This window comes from Varroa destructor, unplaced genomic scaffold (genome assembly GCF_002443255.2).
Source record: "Varroa destructor unplaced genomic scaffold, Vdes_3.0 BEIS01000002.1, whole genome shotgun sequence".
Lineage (NCBI taxonomy): Eukaryota > Metazoa > Arthropoda > Arachnida > Mesostigmata > Varroidae > Varroa > Varroa destructor.
This window is the reverse complement of record NW_019211455.1, coordinates 20,321,867-20,340,523: the sequence shown is the minus strand read 5'-3', so window position 1 is coordinate 20,340,523 and position 18,657 is coordinate 20,321,867. Positions and strand designations below refer to the sequence as shown.

Here is an 18,657-nt window from a genome sequence, read left to right as displayed (position 1 = left end):
TTCGAATGGGTTGCATAAAGACAAATATGGCTATGGTCTTCTAGCAAACGCAATTATTCAATGCGAGCTTACACAGCGTCGGTCCTGACCAACATATTGAACTGGGCTATCTGCTTTGCTGTTACAGTTGTAGATTAAGTGGCTCGTTTATACTGTGATATAATCTAAATATATAGCTATCGTAGTATCATGGTATATTCTAACATAGTTAAAAAGACCCGCATCAAAACAAATAAGCGTCGTACGGAGTTTTATTGTTCTGTAGCATACGGTTTACTTTTTCAGCTTTTTAGAAATATAATTTTGCATGTTCTCAGAGACGCTAGAGACTGTGCATGAACCAGATCCGCCTAATTCGTACAGACGACCCGATCCCAACTCTGAAGAGCATATGGGGATTTTTATGAGCGCTCCCATTACTTGCAGAACATTCAGTTAGAACAATGGCCTCCTATACGCCCTCACTGATGACAGTGGACTCCGCCGTGAACGAAGATGGGGCTGGCATTGTTAGGCTTCCTTTTGTGTATTTCATGAATATCAGTAAGATCACATCGCTCCATCTTCTGTATCGAAGGCTCCGGCAAGCAGAAACCTTAAACTTTGATGACGACCGATAGGTAAGTATGCGGATTTAGGACCATGCTAAAATTAATAGGGTGCGCCTTGAAAAAGACCATACACAAAAAGATGTGCTAATGTGGCAGATATACCTAGCCGTGGCCGCCATTGTACAGGCGTAAAGCTTCATGGTATTGCCAGTGTCTACTTACTGCTGCTTCTGATTTAACGACAGCCTTTTCTTTTTGTCAACCACAAATCACCAGAAATTGTCTATTTTCGTAGCTGAACTAGACCTTTTCTTCTACGCCAATTCAGGTATGAGTGCGCCGCATTAATTTGAACAACTAAATATTGTTTAATTCTATGATTATTCTTAATAACTAATTTACCTCCGCCAGAGCCTCCGAAACAGATTTTACAGGATCGCTATAGACATTCCTACGTTTCATATCGAACACGAATGCTTATCCGAAGATAGATAGGAACATATTAATAAATCGATGGAAATTACTAAGCAAAATTGAGAACTAGTTAGTAGAATGACTGTGAAAGTACCCCGTGACTTCTTCGTATAAAACCATAGTAAGTCTGCTGAAAATTTGTCTGACTTCGGTCGATTACGCAGGACGAACCAGCAACTACCTACGCTACTTAGATGAACTAGGACATCTTTCTGTTCTTCGTTTATAATATATTACATAACTCAGAGTTAAATTGCCTTTTGGAGAAGCATTTCTTATCACAAGGTCTCACTAGTGCCGGGCTGTCTTCCTACCATTTACGCAATTATCCTACACCTTCCTATAAAGAAAGAAACTTTTCTACCGAGGCGAAACATGTATCGTAGGATCACTAAATGTTGTTATGATGTTCAACCAATTTCTCGCATGGGTTCCTCGCAGCCTTGTTCCCATACCACAGAGAGCCCAGTTCTTATTTGAAAGCTACTCAGACGCGCTGTACAGAACGACGTGGGGATTGAAGAGATGGCCGAACGAAAAATAGATAGTTACAAGGCTAGCTCACATCTCCAAAATTGATTGAACACGTCGGGTGCATGTGGAAAACAAAAGAGAACTACATACATTCTGACAGCTGTTGGTCTCTTACTTAATTACCACACAATAGAACGGAAAGTACTATAACAGTAGGTCTATCGAAAATAAGATACATTTCCCAGACTGTCTTGGACGACCGGTGATAGAACGTTATCCGTCTGTAATTGCGTGAGTTTAGAGCATGTCACGAAAGAAAATTACCAAGCTATTGGGAAATACAAGAAGCCACAATCGGCAATATACACTAGAATTGAATCGATAAAAACATACTGCATAAGGATCTACATTCAATGCCTACGTAACTTGTCTTGTAGGTCGGACCAGAGTACCTAACTAACGAGGTACTAACGAATTTGTCCTGGGATCAACTTTTTCTGCTTTATGATTGATTAACTGTAGACGAATCGATCTGGGTTGGTCAAGCTTTTAGCGTCGACAATGTTTACACAGGAAGGAAACTATAGGAAAAGAAAAAAAAAATTTCTCCGTAGCCTTGAATATAACCTCAGTTAGGTTTTACAGAAGGCAACCCTTTTAGGCATTTTCAGTGGAAAAGAAACAACATGTCACCTCTAATTATTTTTTTCCAGATAAAGCTTTCTGTACATCAATTAATCGACCTGATACACTGGGACCGCGACGATAACATATCACACAGTTGACAATAACGGTGTATTGAAATGTATTGCAATTTTAAGAAACAATAACTCTACAGCTCAGACTTATCGTTAGCTCGTGGTAATAAATAAATCAAATTGGCAGTAGGCATATAGATAGAAAACAGAAACTGGGAACAAATCTGAACACTCAACCCACGTACGCTTCTTGCGTATCGACGCCAGCTGTACTGGATCCAAATAACCGATCTAAAATTAGCGCAGTTTTTTTTTTTATAACTAAACATAGAATTCAATTTCAATGGTGTTAATTTTGACAACAATATAATAGCGTTCAAATACATGAGCTTATGAAAAAAAACAAACGGAAAATGATGAAATTGATGATTTGGTACTAGTAATTTTTTTAATGTAAATTAAAAGTATCTCTCTGGTTTTTTCGTCTATATAATTGAACATTCACTCCACAGAGAAACCTCTGGGTGCTAGCCGACATTAATTTATCAATGGGCATCAAGCCTAAATGGTTGGCAAAAGGACCTTACACTTGTAGGTAACACAGCTTTTTAAAGTTCTCAGTTTTTAAATGACAACATGAACGTAAAACCTGCGTATAAGCTCGTTCCTCTTTAAAATGCGAGATGTCACATTTTTCAAAGCAAAGGTATCTAAACTGAGTAATTGTCTCTACCCGGACTTGTGGTGGCAATGAAATTTATACTTAGGTCGTTAGAATTTATGAAAAAAACTTACCTGTTTGTGAAACTTGTACAGAAGCCTGAATCGGGGCAGTGTTTCGACTAAAGGCTACAAACACAGGGAAGTACAAAAAATGCTTTTACGGGTTTTCGAGGTGATCAACACAAAATTGAATTACTCGACACTGTGTATAATGCTTATATATGCTTATATAATTGCTTGCTTAGTCATAGAATCTCTCGTTCAGGGGGTTATAATAATTGGACAGCCCAGCAAACTCCACAAATTGTCTAATAACTATAATTGAATTTCCTAACGAGCTCCCATAATTGCGTACCACTGCATGAACGAATCCGCTATGTTATCGAATGATTCACTTTTTGAAGGACATCGTGCCATATGTCTGAGCATCAATGCTTTCTCTGTCTTCCTTACTCACATATAGACTGACTCGTTCGTGGAGTGAGGACGCCGAGAGAATTACCATTGAATGAGGAAAAAGCTACCCATCCACTTGGCCAGGCACGTTACACTTTTAGTGCTTTGAGCAGAGGATTAGGCTTTGCCCCACACACTTCAAATGATCTCTGCTGCTATTTTTATTAACACTCAATGAGGATAATTGTCTTCACAACTAACTGCTCTTCCTCTTCAGTTTCATCCTAAGGAGTTGGTACATGAGAGCTACAATTCTTCTTGCAAAACAACATAATTGCGTACCTATACAAGGTGAGAAGTTAGATTGTCCGTAAAAAATTTGGCCAGTGCTTGTCGAGGCAGTAGCTGAACATAACTGACTAATCCGATCAACAAAACTAGTGATAGCTAGCTAGCTAGCTAGTTAATACACTAGAAATTAATATACTATGTCACAAAGACACCTTCAATCCCCACGAGAACGGATACGTGACAAATGCTCCATAGACGATGCCGGTAACTCACAAACTGCAATGAAAAGTAAAATTCAAATATAGCGATTAGGGGCATGATTCACAATAAACATTTGATAGCTAGCCTTATTATCATACAATTTACCCGCTGTTACCTAGAATCAGCTGATTTCTGGATATATATATATATATATCGCTACATAGAAGCACTTGAGCCAACGCGCCTATCTTTCTTTACTTTCATTCGTTTCGTATATCATGGACAGTACGACACACATCTTAATCGTGTAATAATCCTCGTTATGCCTGTGTTAACGAACTCGAACCGAAAGCCAGCCTCGGCGTTATGAAGAAGTGCATATGTATAAATGGTCGTCATTGAACGATGCCTGAATGGGGCGTTTCGGTTCCCTTTCCAAACGTACCGTCCTCACTGAGAAACTCTTATCGATTGCGTAATGTCTCGTGCATTTATTCCACGCTCGATTAACGTACATGGTTTCGCAATTTCCTCGCTGGCGCATCCGCCCTAAGGTCACCTCCTCAGCCTAGTCCCGTTAGCTCAATTCGTCGCCTTTTCTCTATAACATTTCGTACTTTTCGACCATAGTCACCCGATAGACAGGGCCAACGATATCGGCTTTTACAACCATCTTCTCCACTTAGGTTGAGCAGACAACCACTTAGGCGGTAGCCTAAACGGTGCCCTGGAAGCTTTCCATAGTCTTCTGGTTTCTTTTTACACACGGTTACATTTGCCCTTCGCTATTTCGCTTGTATATCTTGCGAATCGCTGCGGCACTAGTACCGCGTTAGGTCGACACCTCCTCCTCCCCTCCCGCCTTCGAATCTTTGCTCAGACGCGGTGTCGGCTTGTCACATGTTTCTATGTTGCGTTTCGATAAAGATTTATGCTTCAAATCCCTGCCATAGCCGCCCTGAATAGGACCTACTCTCAGGTTGGCTTGCCGCTTGTAGCACTTTGAAGTAAACGCAGATAGGAGTGTCGAGTGGGTAATTCCCGCAGTTGTGCCAGGAACTGAGCTGGCTGTCGGAGCGTAAAAACTCCATATAAAGCGTAAAGGGCGTTGTATGTAATTCCTAGAGCAGACAGAGAAAAAGGGTGTCTCTCCCTGTCGATGCACAACTAGGAAATTCACCAGTCGAATCAGCGCGCCACCGGCGTTATAGCCTAACTCAAATACATACATACATACATACGTTGAGCGTTAACTAGTGATTCGCGCGTTTGGGAAGAAAGAGATACATGTGGCAACCATTGAAACGGCTTTAAACCCTCAATGGCTTTACTTGATTTGAAATGTCGATAGTCTCACGGTGGCGGCATACGACGATGGCAATGACACAATGCGTTGCTAGATTGTACGCCATCAAAACAGCCGGAACATGGCGTGATGGAGTCATAGGTAAGATATATGGGAACACTCCACGAAACCAAATTAGAAGGCAGCGTGCAAAATAATTCCATTATGATGCGTAATTGTATGTTGTATGATGAAAAAGAAATGCGTGAAATCTGTAATATACATATTACCATATATCAGCCATATAGCTATTCTTTCTACAAAGATAACCTTAGGACATTGTTTCGAAAGTCCGTCTCAACGTCACGACGTAGAACGTTAGTAGGAAAAACATATCGAGTCGAGAAACTGGATCGAGCCAATCCTAGTTAAAAGATGGGACACGGTGCTGCGGCCCTAAGTTTTCAGGACGCAACACGAAGAAACCACGAGAACTTTGCCGGTACACACGAAAAAATAAAATTCGGGCACCTTTAAATGTACGCATTGCATCTCCAGCGGCCTCCCCACATTTTCCTGTCGGTATCTAATGAGTGCCCAGAAATATTTTTTTGAAATAAATTTATCCTTAAAGTGTTGTTCGAGCAAATGGGATATTACGAAATAAACGTCCCCAGGCCTGTCCTTGTTTGTGCAACGAGGCGACATCAAGAAATGGCGTTGAACGACAAGAAAACGAGGCAAGAAGGGGAAATGGAAGTTAGAAATCGGTACGAAGCCAGTACAACTCTCGTATAGTTTGGAGGACAGAAAACGAGCTCCATATACGACGAGCAATCTCGTGCTCACGTCAAAAAGATACGATGAAGGAACCGCCATTCAGCGGTGTTACAGGATCTTTTCGTTAGCTGACAAGCTGACGAAGATTTTAACTTTTGTATCCTCATCTTCACTAACGATCGTACTACCTTACGCATAGTTCACTAAAAATTCACTTTAATGCATCCACAATTATGCTACATTTATGATTCTAACAAAAATACTATGATTTATAGTTAATACGATCATTTAGTCCTAAATAGAATGTTATAACGTTTTTTTTTTTACTTGGCTAATCATTGTGCTATATACCGGAAGGAAATGACGATAGCGGAATCTCTGTGAACGACTATATTTGTTTAATGTATTTAAAGAAGATATGTAATGTTATTATTACCATTTCGTGCAGGTAATAATATCTATCTAGAAATAAACTTAAGTTGCGTGCGGAACTATAACTCGATGCTTGGATGGAACCGGCGTAGCTTGGCGGACACAAAAGGGGATCACGGAAATTCTAGATATTATCACATTATATGCTTAGTTTGAAAAACTTATTAAGTAGACGATGTTGTACTATATGAGTATTAAGCAGTTTTGTGTAAGACTGTAAGATGTTTAGTAGTCCTTCTCAGACTTATAATTGAAGAAGTTCGAAAGAACCTGAACTGACCTGTTTTCAAGACGACACCTTATCCAAGATAATACTGCCTTAGATTTCACAATGGATTCCTCCATGTAAATGTAATTTAAAAGTGTTAAGTACCTCACCCGCTTAAAGTTTCGAGTTTTACGTTCGGCATTTCCTTTACGCGTTCTATCACACTAATCGCTTTTCGCACCGCAAGAAGTGTCTATTTGTCCAAATTCGAACTCACACCAGAACGTATACCTAACATTTCCGAGCTTATACGTTATCCACTATCACGTGAGAAATACCATTGCTCACTTCAAATTATTTTTGGGTTTTTTCTTCCATTTTAAAAGAATCTACCTCAACTGGACACTTGTAAAGAAACTGAGAGAAACTCAGAAATCGTTCAAGCACAGCTTAAGGAAGCATATAGGCACTTTTGTCTGCGTAACCATTAGACCTTGATTCTGAAAGTCAAATCGGTTGCCAAGCTAGCAAACTACCATTAAAAAACTCAGAAACAAATGAAAAGAGAAAGGATTAGTGGGTAATTTAACTGACAAACGCTTTCACTTTATACTACCATGCTAAATGGACTTTAGTAACCACAGAATTTATTGAATATTAACCCTCAAATTTCTAAAAAAAGGACAAATCTCAACCATGTAAGGCCCAGCAAAATAATATTCAAAACAACAGGAGACTCTGGCATCACAGTATATCAAAAAAAAAACTTCGTTTTAAGGAGTGCCACAACGGTCTTTTACGGGGTGCAACCTTGATAGCAATCCAACCGGGGGATCGCAGCAGACCAACCCGAAGAGGATCTTACCTTCACTGCTTCCGCTAACGAGCTATATACTGTTGCTAGTCGACGTTTTCTGTATTCGATGCAAAAGGCAAATCTTCGATCTAGCCCTGAACTCCTAGATCGATTTATCCCTTTACGCACGTTCAAACATACTCGACGCATATCTGCATATGCACCATCTATATGGTTTTTTCGGAACACGCTAGTATCTTACAAGCAAAAAACTGCTGAGAAAAATGCTAGGCAAAATGCTTTGGGAAAAAAATACTCGAAATCTGTATAACTCCATAAATAAGTATTTCATTTCTACTTGCTATTGGCAAAGCCCTACAAGTAGTACTTACTTTGAAGCTTTTGACGCATGCATGCATATATATATATATATATATATAAGAGTTGTAGCTGATACTTTATATATATAACTAGTTCACTGTTTTGAGGACGCTCTTTTCAGATGAAAAACACTGACTGAAATAGCTTTTGCGAGAGCGGCGATGTATCGCTTCTAATAAACACTCAACTATAAAAAAAACATACAAAAAAGCCATGGATTTTGCACATTAACTTATTACCCTTTACCAGTCCTAATTGGAAAAGGCACAGAGATTCGTATACCCGAGTTTCACTATGCTATAGCAGCTTACTCTGACACAAATTGCAATTATATCGCAAAAAAAAATAGATTAATTTCCATTATGGGCCTAGTCAATCAAAATTATTACAATTAATGAATTGAATAAACTGCTGTCTGCAGCAACATAGACCATGAGTTTCGACACTTTTCTATATCTATATCTATGTATTTGCAGCAGTCTCCATTTGAAGGGACTCCCGAAATAGGCGTAAGATTGATCAGAAGAAGTTTATCACTAACCTTACCTATTGCTTACTTATTATTTCAATTAATAGAAAGAAAAAAAACAAAGTTATGGAACAACGTAAAATGAATACATTACTGACAGAGTTCAAAGATGGTAGTCAGATCTATTCAAGTGAATACAACTATAAGCTCAAGCCCAAATGGTTAACACGGTGCACCCGCTTGCGTATAGTATATTCTACAACTGTAAACTAAGGCTTACTCATAACAGCCTAATAGGCTTTAGGGCCTGGATAAAACGAAGTATTGGAAGCATCAAAATGTTCAACAGCATTAACTGCAACTTTGTGCTTGAATGTTAAAAGATCAGCAAGTTTTCTCGCTATAAGCTCGTCAAATATATACTGCCAGAATTAGAATCAGAGAGACTATAGAAACCTTCTATCGATTTGAGGCTGTGACTTTTACAACAGGTCTCCCCGAGATGAGGTCATACAACATCTCCTGGCATCGGCGATCATGGATCCAAGTCAACGGCTGCTCGTAGCTGAATATTTACGGTATGAGACAATAAAAATAGTTTTGAAGTACAGTATCTTAGCTACAAAAACGCACGTATTACAGAAATATTTTAAGAACGTTTCTTTGCGGCACCCTCTTAAATCGTGCGCGTTCAACGTGAGGAAGTACATGCTATTTTGATTTCGTGAAAAGACCATTAAGATCCTTATTATATGAAGTCCCTGTTTGGGAATGTACTTATAAAGAACATAGCTCCAATGAGAAAAGTACGCTTTACGCAATAGTTGAATCCTGTATACTAAACCTCATGAAACATAAATATATTGTATTTCTCAGCAAATCGAAGTCCACATTTCGCTTCTAAAAATATTGAGGTAGTCTTCATATTATCTTATCATCTAATCCGTTGTCATAACGCGTGCTAATATCACGACCGATATGTAGATCTTAGTATTACTGGGCACCCGACCCTGCAGGGGAGAAGGTGTGTGTATCGACGTTGCTCCATCGTGCCCGGTGTTGCGCGAGAAATATCAGAAATTATCCGTTCAGCATCTACTGAAAGCTTTCTCAAGTCGCACCCCGCTGATACATAGGGGGGTACATACGGATACAGTAGGGAAGTAGATACATAGGGATCGTTTCCGGCTACGTGCGTAAAGCCGAAATGTCGTTCCTTCCTGACCGAACATAGATTGTGTTGCAAAGTATAGAATATTTTTATGTAAGATTTTATTATCTACTTAACTAAACTACGGGGAAATGTCCCACCTTCAAATATTCTTCGTTTTAGGTATACGTAGCACTGAACCAAAAATATCCAATGAAAACCTATCTTTTTTTTTATATTTGTTCGTGGAATATCGTAGCCAACAATCTGTATAGGAGAGTTTCTGTTAAAGCTCGAGAAAAAAAATTTGACTTCTAAGGCAGCTACATTACGGCGAATTTCAGCATCATCGTGTTTCTTTTAAATGATTTCCGGCTTTTCCGGGTTCCGGATTTAAATAAATTCCGGCTCTCGGCTCGCTTGGGGAATCAGGTCACAGTTATACGTTAACGAGGTACTGGCCCAGACAACAGAGTGACTGGGTCTGCCATTTAGACAGGATAAAAAGACGGCCATATAATGAGCTTGGCCTCGACCCTGTACGAGCTGTGAACGGACATAAGCTTAGCGTAACTATGGCGAAACGGGTAAGAACGGTGCCATGCGGATGGAAAGTGAAGAATACACGGCAACGCTATGCTCGAACTCCGTTCGGTTGGCAAAAAATGCCGCCATTTTGCCCGTACGGCCTCATCATAGCTAGTGTCTAGATAACGTCTGGCACCATTACGAAACGCCGCTCGTAGGAGCTCGTGCATTTACCAACGAAGGGGTTAGGTCAGCACAGCGTAGCAGTGTACGACGTTGACGGTCTTAGGTTGCGGCTGAGCTACTTTTTCGTCGAAAATGAAAATCACAGGCCAAATATTTTAGTAGTATACAGATATACAAATAAGCAGACATGCTTCGTCCCAAAGGTGACGTACAATCTAATATTTCGCTGTGGAACAGATTCAATCGTTTTGTTCAAACGATCACCACAACAAATAGTTTGAATCAACGATCTTATCCAATATATCCAATAATCTAAATCGGTTCATTGGATTATTTTTGAAAGAGCAGCTTTACTCTTGTCCAGCGCTATTTTACGCGAGTAAAGTTTCACGAGCGAAATAACGAGCCGTACGTTGACGAAACGGTTATAGTTTTCCGTAAATAAGTGAGACATTATCGTTAGCGCTATTTCGTTCACTTGAAGCGAACAGAAAATCAAAATCATTGACGTCTTGTAAGCCCTATAGATAGCGTTTGAGCTATTCTTTCGATTATATTCTAACTGAACGATGGTCAGTTGGTTGTCTACGGTGTCCTCTCCTTTGACTCCTGCCGATGAAAGTTGGCCGTTCTTTGAGCCTTCTAACCCAGGCTTCTTATTCTGCACAGTTGGAGCCAGCAACGAATGTACTGAGCCTCTACCGAAATGAGCTTTGCAATGTGGTCACGTACGCCATTCTGACGGCACGACGACGCCACAGACAACGGAGTTGAACTGGTAGGCATTGCTTCTCCTTGTCAAGCTTTCTTCGTTATCTAAGTTCTACTGTCTTCCATCCACCGAGTAGATCTTGTCGGATAGCCAAGTTGGCCGGTGAGCTAAGAGCGACCTACCAGGCGGTGTCTGCTTAACGTAAGCCGCTCGTTATTATCTGACGGCCGGTGGCCTTTTCGGCCGCCGTCCCCCCTGTCAAGTCAATATACTGTATCCTACCTATCTGCCAAGTAAGCATTCTGCTTGGTAACCAAAAGTGTAGCTACAATAGCAGGATTTGTCGCAGGAATAGCGCTCATTGTTAAAAAACGAACGAAGACAGGGACCAATTGGATGGGTTGTGCTAGTTGTTTTCCTAGTTAGAACGACCGAATCGAAAAACGTCTGACTGCTTTCGACGATGTAAAAATGGTAAACGAATTGCTAATTTTCGAAAGAAATTTAAGCTGCGCCTCAGGGAGACGTGACAAACGTAACGTCCTTAGCTGCGTGCCGTATCATTATAAGCGTGAAGTCAAATGGCTTACGAGTGAAATTTTATTTACTGCGATAGTCGCGATTACACATAAGTTGTTTGATGGGTAATTTCATGTGTGCATTGACTTGCCTAATTCTAGCTAAAAAAAGTAAAAAAAAAAAAGCCTCGCAAACATTTCTGCGACACGACTACTTTTATTAGGACAAAGTCATACCATTTTACTGAACTGATGAAATAACTTACCGTTAAAGTAGTTCAATAGCCTTTTTTTTCGATTGGGAGCTACCTCTCAGTGGTTTGCGAACACGAATACTGAAAAACTTACACGAAAATATCGAACTCAAAAACGAAATTTCTGAATTATCGCGTCACCCAACAGATGCTAGACTTATTTGTCATCGACTCGACCGGTTGGAAAATTCAATGATCCGTTAACTCTATACAGGGGGCTGATGAATGGCTGTCTCTTTTTTGATCGGCCAATTTTTTTTAATAACATGCTACTCTTAGTCAGCTGTCAGCAAACGGCTGTTATTATTCCCTCGATTGACATTCAACATGCATATATATAAACGTTCAGTGCTAAGTGGCATATTTGACTGTTTCAATCGTTGCGTTCGGCCTACATGGGCGCCTACTGATGAGAGGACGCGATCCTGTACAGCCACACAAAATGCCCTAGACAGGTCGTAATCAGTGAGCCAATGCTCTCCAATATTGTTTCTTACTCAAAAAACAGATGCAAGCACTGCTGGTTCCCTGACAGCAATAATGAAGTATTTAGTTCTCGAATATCGAGATGATATCACAAAACCAAAGACAACCCATGCATCATCGTAAAATAGAGAGTCGTGCCATTTTTAAATATAATCTCATATTTTAACTTGTAATATCTTATTATTATTACCGTGATAATAAACAAAAAATGCATCATATGTTGCTCATACGACCGTTCAAGCGAAATTTGTGTCGATAAAATGATAATGAATGCTTTTTCAAGGGAGCCTAATAATAAGAATGCATGATCTTTCGCCCCTATGATCCGTTGCAATGCACTAAATCCACCTCACGTCGACGTGAAGAGAGCGTTCGAAGTAAACACCATATAACGCCGCGTTTTAGAGTAGTACGCATACAGATGAGAGGAACCTGTCGTTGGAGCGTATTGCAAGAGATTTGTCGACCAAGCTCGTTCACCACTATAAACACTTACATGTTGGTTTTAACAGTTAATATTGTTATAATATCGTAATACTAAGTGAGTATCAACACTGACCCTATAGATCTATTTAGTACATCCTGCCTCTGCCAAAATGGGCAACACGAAAGCCTAGCGTGCATAAAAATGTACGCGTCCCATTCTTTTACCAAATCTATAGCTAATTATATTTTCCTATACGGATAGACATGGAAATTACCCTATGTAGCCAACGATCTATCTCGAAATACGAATTTACCACTATCACATATAGTCCACATATCTATGGCAACGCGCCGAAAAAGATAGCTCCTGTGGCAATCTCCGCGTCCTGACGGTTGGTGGTTTTTCAGAGAGCGTTGTTTCTACAGAGAAATGCCGCAATTTCAGACAGCGCTACTGTTCACTGTCTCGTAGCCGAAACGTTCAGAAATTCCCAAATGCAAAACGACGTTTCCGTCTATCGTCTTTCGTTCAGGTTCCTTGTAAAGACTTCTATGGCTAGTGGATTAAAGGAAGGCAGAAGATAGCGGAAAAGTAGCCATTTCTAAGGGGACGTGAGTCAGTGAACGAGAAAGAGAGCAACGGCTTACAAAAGGGTGTGTACATCTTCTGTGTATGGAGTAAGGCAGTGGCTGAAATGCTAAAGCGCTGAGGCAGGGAAAAGGCGTGCCCATGAGCGGAGTCTTCATCTCAACCTGCTTTGTGTGCCACTTTGCTGAAATTACGAAGAAACGAAAAGACCGCGCGTAGACAACGTACGCCCCAAGCGAGGGAGAGCACCTGAGGGAGAACGGCGTATGTCGAAAGCACGCGACTGAATCGTGCCAAGGCGAATGAACAGAGACAGAAATGTGGCGGGACATAAAAACAGCTTGAAGAAGCGCGCTGGCAGCGTGAAAACGATGGGTGACGGTGGGCAATTCAGGTTCGCATCTGAACGCGGATCAGTTTATAGCAACCGGCTGGAGACTAGACGGTGTCGGACTGTTGGAACCCCGTACTCGCAGAGGAAACAGCATCAATCCAGTGCCAGCGGGGACGTCGCAGCAGCAGCAGGACGAGTAGAAAACGTAGCAAGCGAGGCAGCAGAAGTAGGAAGGAACTGATGGTAGCGGCGGTTAATAGTAGCGACGTTGAGTAGGACGAAAAGTATGCAGACGTATGCTACTTCCTGGTAGACAGGAAACTTACTCTGGTCGGTTAGTTGTTCTTGCCAAGTGTCCACGGCGCGCATAGAAATGTCGGATAAAAACGTAGTTACGTCGCGCAGAGGCAATGTTGGCATTGTGCGTGAAGGCGGACTCGGACAAAAAGAAATCACAGTAGGAACGCTTCGACGATAGGGCAACCAAGACTTCATCACGTGGTAACGTACGCTAATTCCGGATATGTACCGTTGGAGAGAAAAAAGCAGCGGACATCTTGGTGACGCTACTATGAACAGCAGCATTGTGCGAGTCGGAAATGGGCTGTTCTAAAGAAAGTATTTGAAGGGATATGAAACGACGGCTTAATAAGGGGTAAGTTCACTGACTCCTTCACCTTAAAAGATTCTGCTCAACCCTACGAATTATTTAGAAATTTTAGCTAAGTACAACACTTAGTTAAATTTTAGGTTAAACTTTAGATATATAACTACTATGGTAAGCAGGCTAATCACGTGCTAGATTTAAAGAGAACACGTTTGCTTTAGCAATGGCAATGCAATTATTGCTTTGTTGGGAAAGTTAGCCTGATGCTATTTCCAATACTCTACTAGATTCAGCCGACTTTCGGAATACATTGAAGGAACCGTTTATTTACTTCAACAAGAATTGACGTCAATATAAGATAAAGGTAAAAACAGATAACAAATTTAAGTATTCATTATGCATCGTTTGATAGATTCCAACTGTAACTTAATGGCCTTATTTACTTTCAAAATTAGTCGTTGCTCTAAATTTTCCTCAAGAGTGATACTTGAGAAGGAGAATGAAGAAATTTATACAAACTGATATGAACCAGCAAGCTTCTTCTACCCCGCCTTTTTTCAAATCGCATATTGATGACTAACGTTAGCTGATTGCCTCGCAATGGTTCACTTCACTCAAGAGAGCTCGTCTTTCGCTTATACCACAAAATCGACGTATTGATCGCTGAAGTTTATTATCCTTCCAGGAACGTAGCCAACCGTTAACCAGGAGGCAAGCAGTCACCTAGAAAAGGGTGAAACTTTGCTACTGATAGGACGATAACGAATTTGTACTTTTAACGACTGTCTTTTTTGCCCATCAGGCTGCCGGACTCGGATATACTGGAATAGTAACCGTGGCATATGCCGTAGATATAGATGGTGTGTGCGTCGTACACAGTGAGGGCTCTTGAGAACTTTTAAGACTCTTCGAGATGGAAAAGATGGCCGTAATAATTGTTTGTCTACCCATTAAAAATAGCTTTTTAGGCCGACTCACTCTTTTTCTTCGCCGTCTTCACCTATTCTATCTACTTCAAGGATCAAGTTGTAGGAACTATTGTGCACTTGGCGAACTATGAAACCAAGCTTAATAGTGAAATGTTTTAAACCAAATAGTGAGACACTATCATTTAAGCAATTTTAAGAAATAAAGAAAGATGAAAAGTTGAAGCTGTACGAAAATCGTTTTGTGAGCGCGATGCGATACAGAGAGGTCGTTTGCCACCTGTTGTTTCATAGCATGATCTTCACTGAACGAAATGAAAATCCATAAAAAAAAAACAAAAAATAAAAAGATTCTCAGTTTTATCGAAAATCGGGCCGTTTAGGCAGTAAATAGGACCAATGCCAAAGGAAAAATTTTGCTTCGATTCGAAAACTCTGTCGAAATTAACGTTGAAATAAAAATCAATAAACAAATGAACTAACTAAAAGTAAATTTAAAGTATATCAAAAGGGGGTAAAGCGTCAACGTCTCTAGATAATTATATATCTTGAAGGAGTATAGGTTTGACGGAGCCTTGTATAGGACAACTAAGCTATTTTGATGTATGCCACTTTTTAGGAGCGGCAGTTATTGCCATCCAGCTTTTATACTCCGCAGAACAGACATGACCGAACATTAGAAGCTAATATTAGAACTATTATATTTAATGTAAGACTTTTTAAGTTAAGCTTATGCTGTACATTGAGGATTTTTAAAGCGCTGCGTTGGATGGATCACAAATAGATTTTTATCTGACAAATTTAGGCTCGAATGTATGAACGCCCTCCTGTATTGAGACAATATGTGGGGCTGATCACTATACTAAGATCATGCAAACAATAAAAAAAGAAGCTCGTAAATACATGAACGGACGCAGATGGGCAATGCACTTAAAGAATAATGAGCGAATTTAAAAGAAAATACTTTTAAAATAGTAAATTAATATAAATGTAGGCAGTTTCCGGCAGGGGGAATCACCATTCTCCCATGATCTCTGCTCATATAAATGTATGCCTATTTGATAGCACTGCAAGTGACTTAAGACTAAGTTAGCGGAGAGGTTCATCTGAAATCTGTACAAGTTAGGGAGAAAAGGCCTTCAAAATAGATGACTACCATACGGAACTCCGAAAAGATAACGAAAAAAGGTAAGGTAAAAATAGATTAACGCTACTAAGGGTTAGCTCTGTCACCCCTTTTTCCTGAATCACAATGTCCTTAAACCATGAAAAGGTAGATCAGGTATTTATTGATAACCTGTATTCAGTAAACTCGTGCCATACTTCGAATTAGCCTCTGTATGGCACAAAACCGTGACATGTGAAAGACTGCAGGTTGAACACAGTTCTACCATGAGGTTAGCGGCAAGATATAGCAACGAGACCTATGAAGATTCAGCAACAACCTTACGTCGTGCCAGCTGCGACGCCGGTTAGGACTGGTTGTGAATAAGGCATTTAAACAACACCACACACACGTACCATATTGCCGATGAAGGCTACCGTCACACATACATACATATGTGATATCGATTGATCGACAGGACAGAGCTCTCAATACATAAAGACTCGGGAAGATGCCACCATGGTGCTCTGAGTATCTGATATCGTACGCATTGCAAACGATAGCAGTCTTTTGACCAAACGGTCAACCAAAATAGCATACAGACCTGGGTTGTTTCAAACGCAATTAGTGGTTATAGTGGGTTTAGCTATAGAACCCAACTAAGGGGGTATGGTACCAACTGTGTGGGCCCTCCGGTGATTGTATATCGAATAATAATAAACGGTACAGCTAACTCTCAGCTGAAATCCTATTTAGTGTGTTATGATGAGAAACGTCATGGTATGCTTTCATTTGTAGCAGGAAGATAACAGTAAAGATCGCAATGTTCTATGAATTTGTTTGTTGCGTTATTGAGGACTCCGATAGTGTGAAAAAGTAATTAAACCTCAAACCCAAGCATCATGGCTGTTAGTTCGGCACCACCTTAAACACCTCGCTTACGAGATAACTGAAAAGGTAATATCTGTGGATAGCGCAGGTAAAATCGACACTAAGATTGGCCATGTGAAATTGCCGATATTGTAGGACCCCTAATGATGTGATATGACGAACAGTGTCCGTCTTTATACAAACAGTTCTTTTAGAATCTAGCCTTGTAATGAAAAAAAAAAAATGTATAATTTATATTCAGGCTTTCTTTGGAATCAAACTGTTAATATGCTGTTACGCTGTATAATTCATGCGAATTAGAAAAGAATTATTAAGTTGGATTTCAATATCTATGTAGTTGCAGCAGTACGAAGGGTGGTCTTGCCCTTTGTTGGTGTGTCCGGCATATGGGAGGCTTATTTTCTATCAAATACGAAAGGAACCCACCCTCAGCCACGCACTCTCTCTTGAATCGTTCACGTCAACGCTTCACTAAGCACCATTATTACTTTATTATTAGTTTGATCTGGCCCAATAGTTGCCCGCCTCGGTCATTACTTGGGGGGTTCTTGCGGTATTTTTTTTCCTACCTTTATATAGTCTCGATCATTAAATCGTCATTGTATTAAATTGATCTCGTACGTCGGCTAGCTTGCGGTATTACAACAGTGTCCCGCATTTTGCGCCAGAGCCAAACCGTTCTCGCAAAAACGAATAGCGAAGTCATCAACAAACTGCGTGTAATAGTTAACCGTTTACATCTATAATGTGGAAACGAACGTTCTTTTTATTGCCAAACAACTTCAGCAACGGCTGGGGGCTAAATTTGTTGTTGCTAGTCTACACTCGCATGGGAAAGGTCCCCATTCGTCTGTTAGGTGTCGTTTGTCCACCGCCTCGGAAGCCAAACTATTTGATAGGCTGGGTGAAGCTAATTTACGGTGCGACGTGTTTCCGTTAAACGGTTTTGGTTCAGTAACAGTTTTTCTCGTTCGCCTGCTCACCCACTGTATCTCTCTCAGTCTCTTTCAATATTCATGTGCCCCTCCCCTTTTGCCTCCTTTGCTCATGAGAGAGAGAGAGAGAGAAAAAGAAAATACGCCGAGTATGATAAACGTCGTCTGCCACGATACGATCAAGGGTACACAGGAAAACACATTGACTGGACTGCCATATAGAAGGTATGCATGTTAACGCTAACGCCAATATAAATTGGTTATGTGGATGTCGACCAATAGGACCTCTATGGGTACGCTCGTGTGCGGCGTTGCACAGAGTGCGTGCTTGTATCTGTATGTATGTATGTATGTATGTATGTATGGATGTGTCATCCATGGACGTTGCAAAGCACACGGAGGGAGGCCACCTAGCTCGTATCGTATGTATATATATCTATAAATGTAGCTCTCGACCGTAAATCTACGAAGTAGACGTGCATTAAAGTCGTTTTCGAGAGTGGCGCGAGTCAAGGCCTCTGGCTGCGTTGGGTTAACGAATTTGGGCGGCAAGCATCGCCGACAATAACAATGGCCGGCTGTGAAATAACGACGCTCAATATTCAGACATTGGTTGGTGGGCTGGTATGACGGCCGGCCGGCCAGCCGTTGCTACTTCAATTGTACTATAAGCGGCACACTACCAGTTTGCCATTAAGGCGTATGAAAGCTTAATGCGCTGTTCATAGTCACAATGGGTATAGTAATGCCTGTGATTGTCGCTCACCGCTACATAGAAGCCGCGGAATGAAAGAGAATGATCGAGAAAAGTCATTATTATTATTATACAGCAGCAGGAGCCAGTAAAACGG

At 40.6% G+C, this 18,657-nt stretch overlaps 1 long non-coding RNA gene across 1 annotated transcript; it reads right to left on the bottom strand.

Annotated features, from left to right (window-relative positions):
* Positions 1-262: 262 nt before the first annotated feature.
* Positions 263-3,867, bottom strand: LOC147757492 (uncharacterized). Its single transcript, XR_015322030.1, has 3 exons — positions 3,659-3,867; positions 2,993-3,046; positions 263-601 (listed from the first exon to the last, which is right to left on the bottom strand). It is a non-coding gene; the product is annotated as an uncharacterized LOC147757492 (long non-coding RNA).
* Between the last annotated feature and the right edge of the window lie 14,790 nt (positions 3,868-18,657).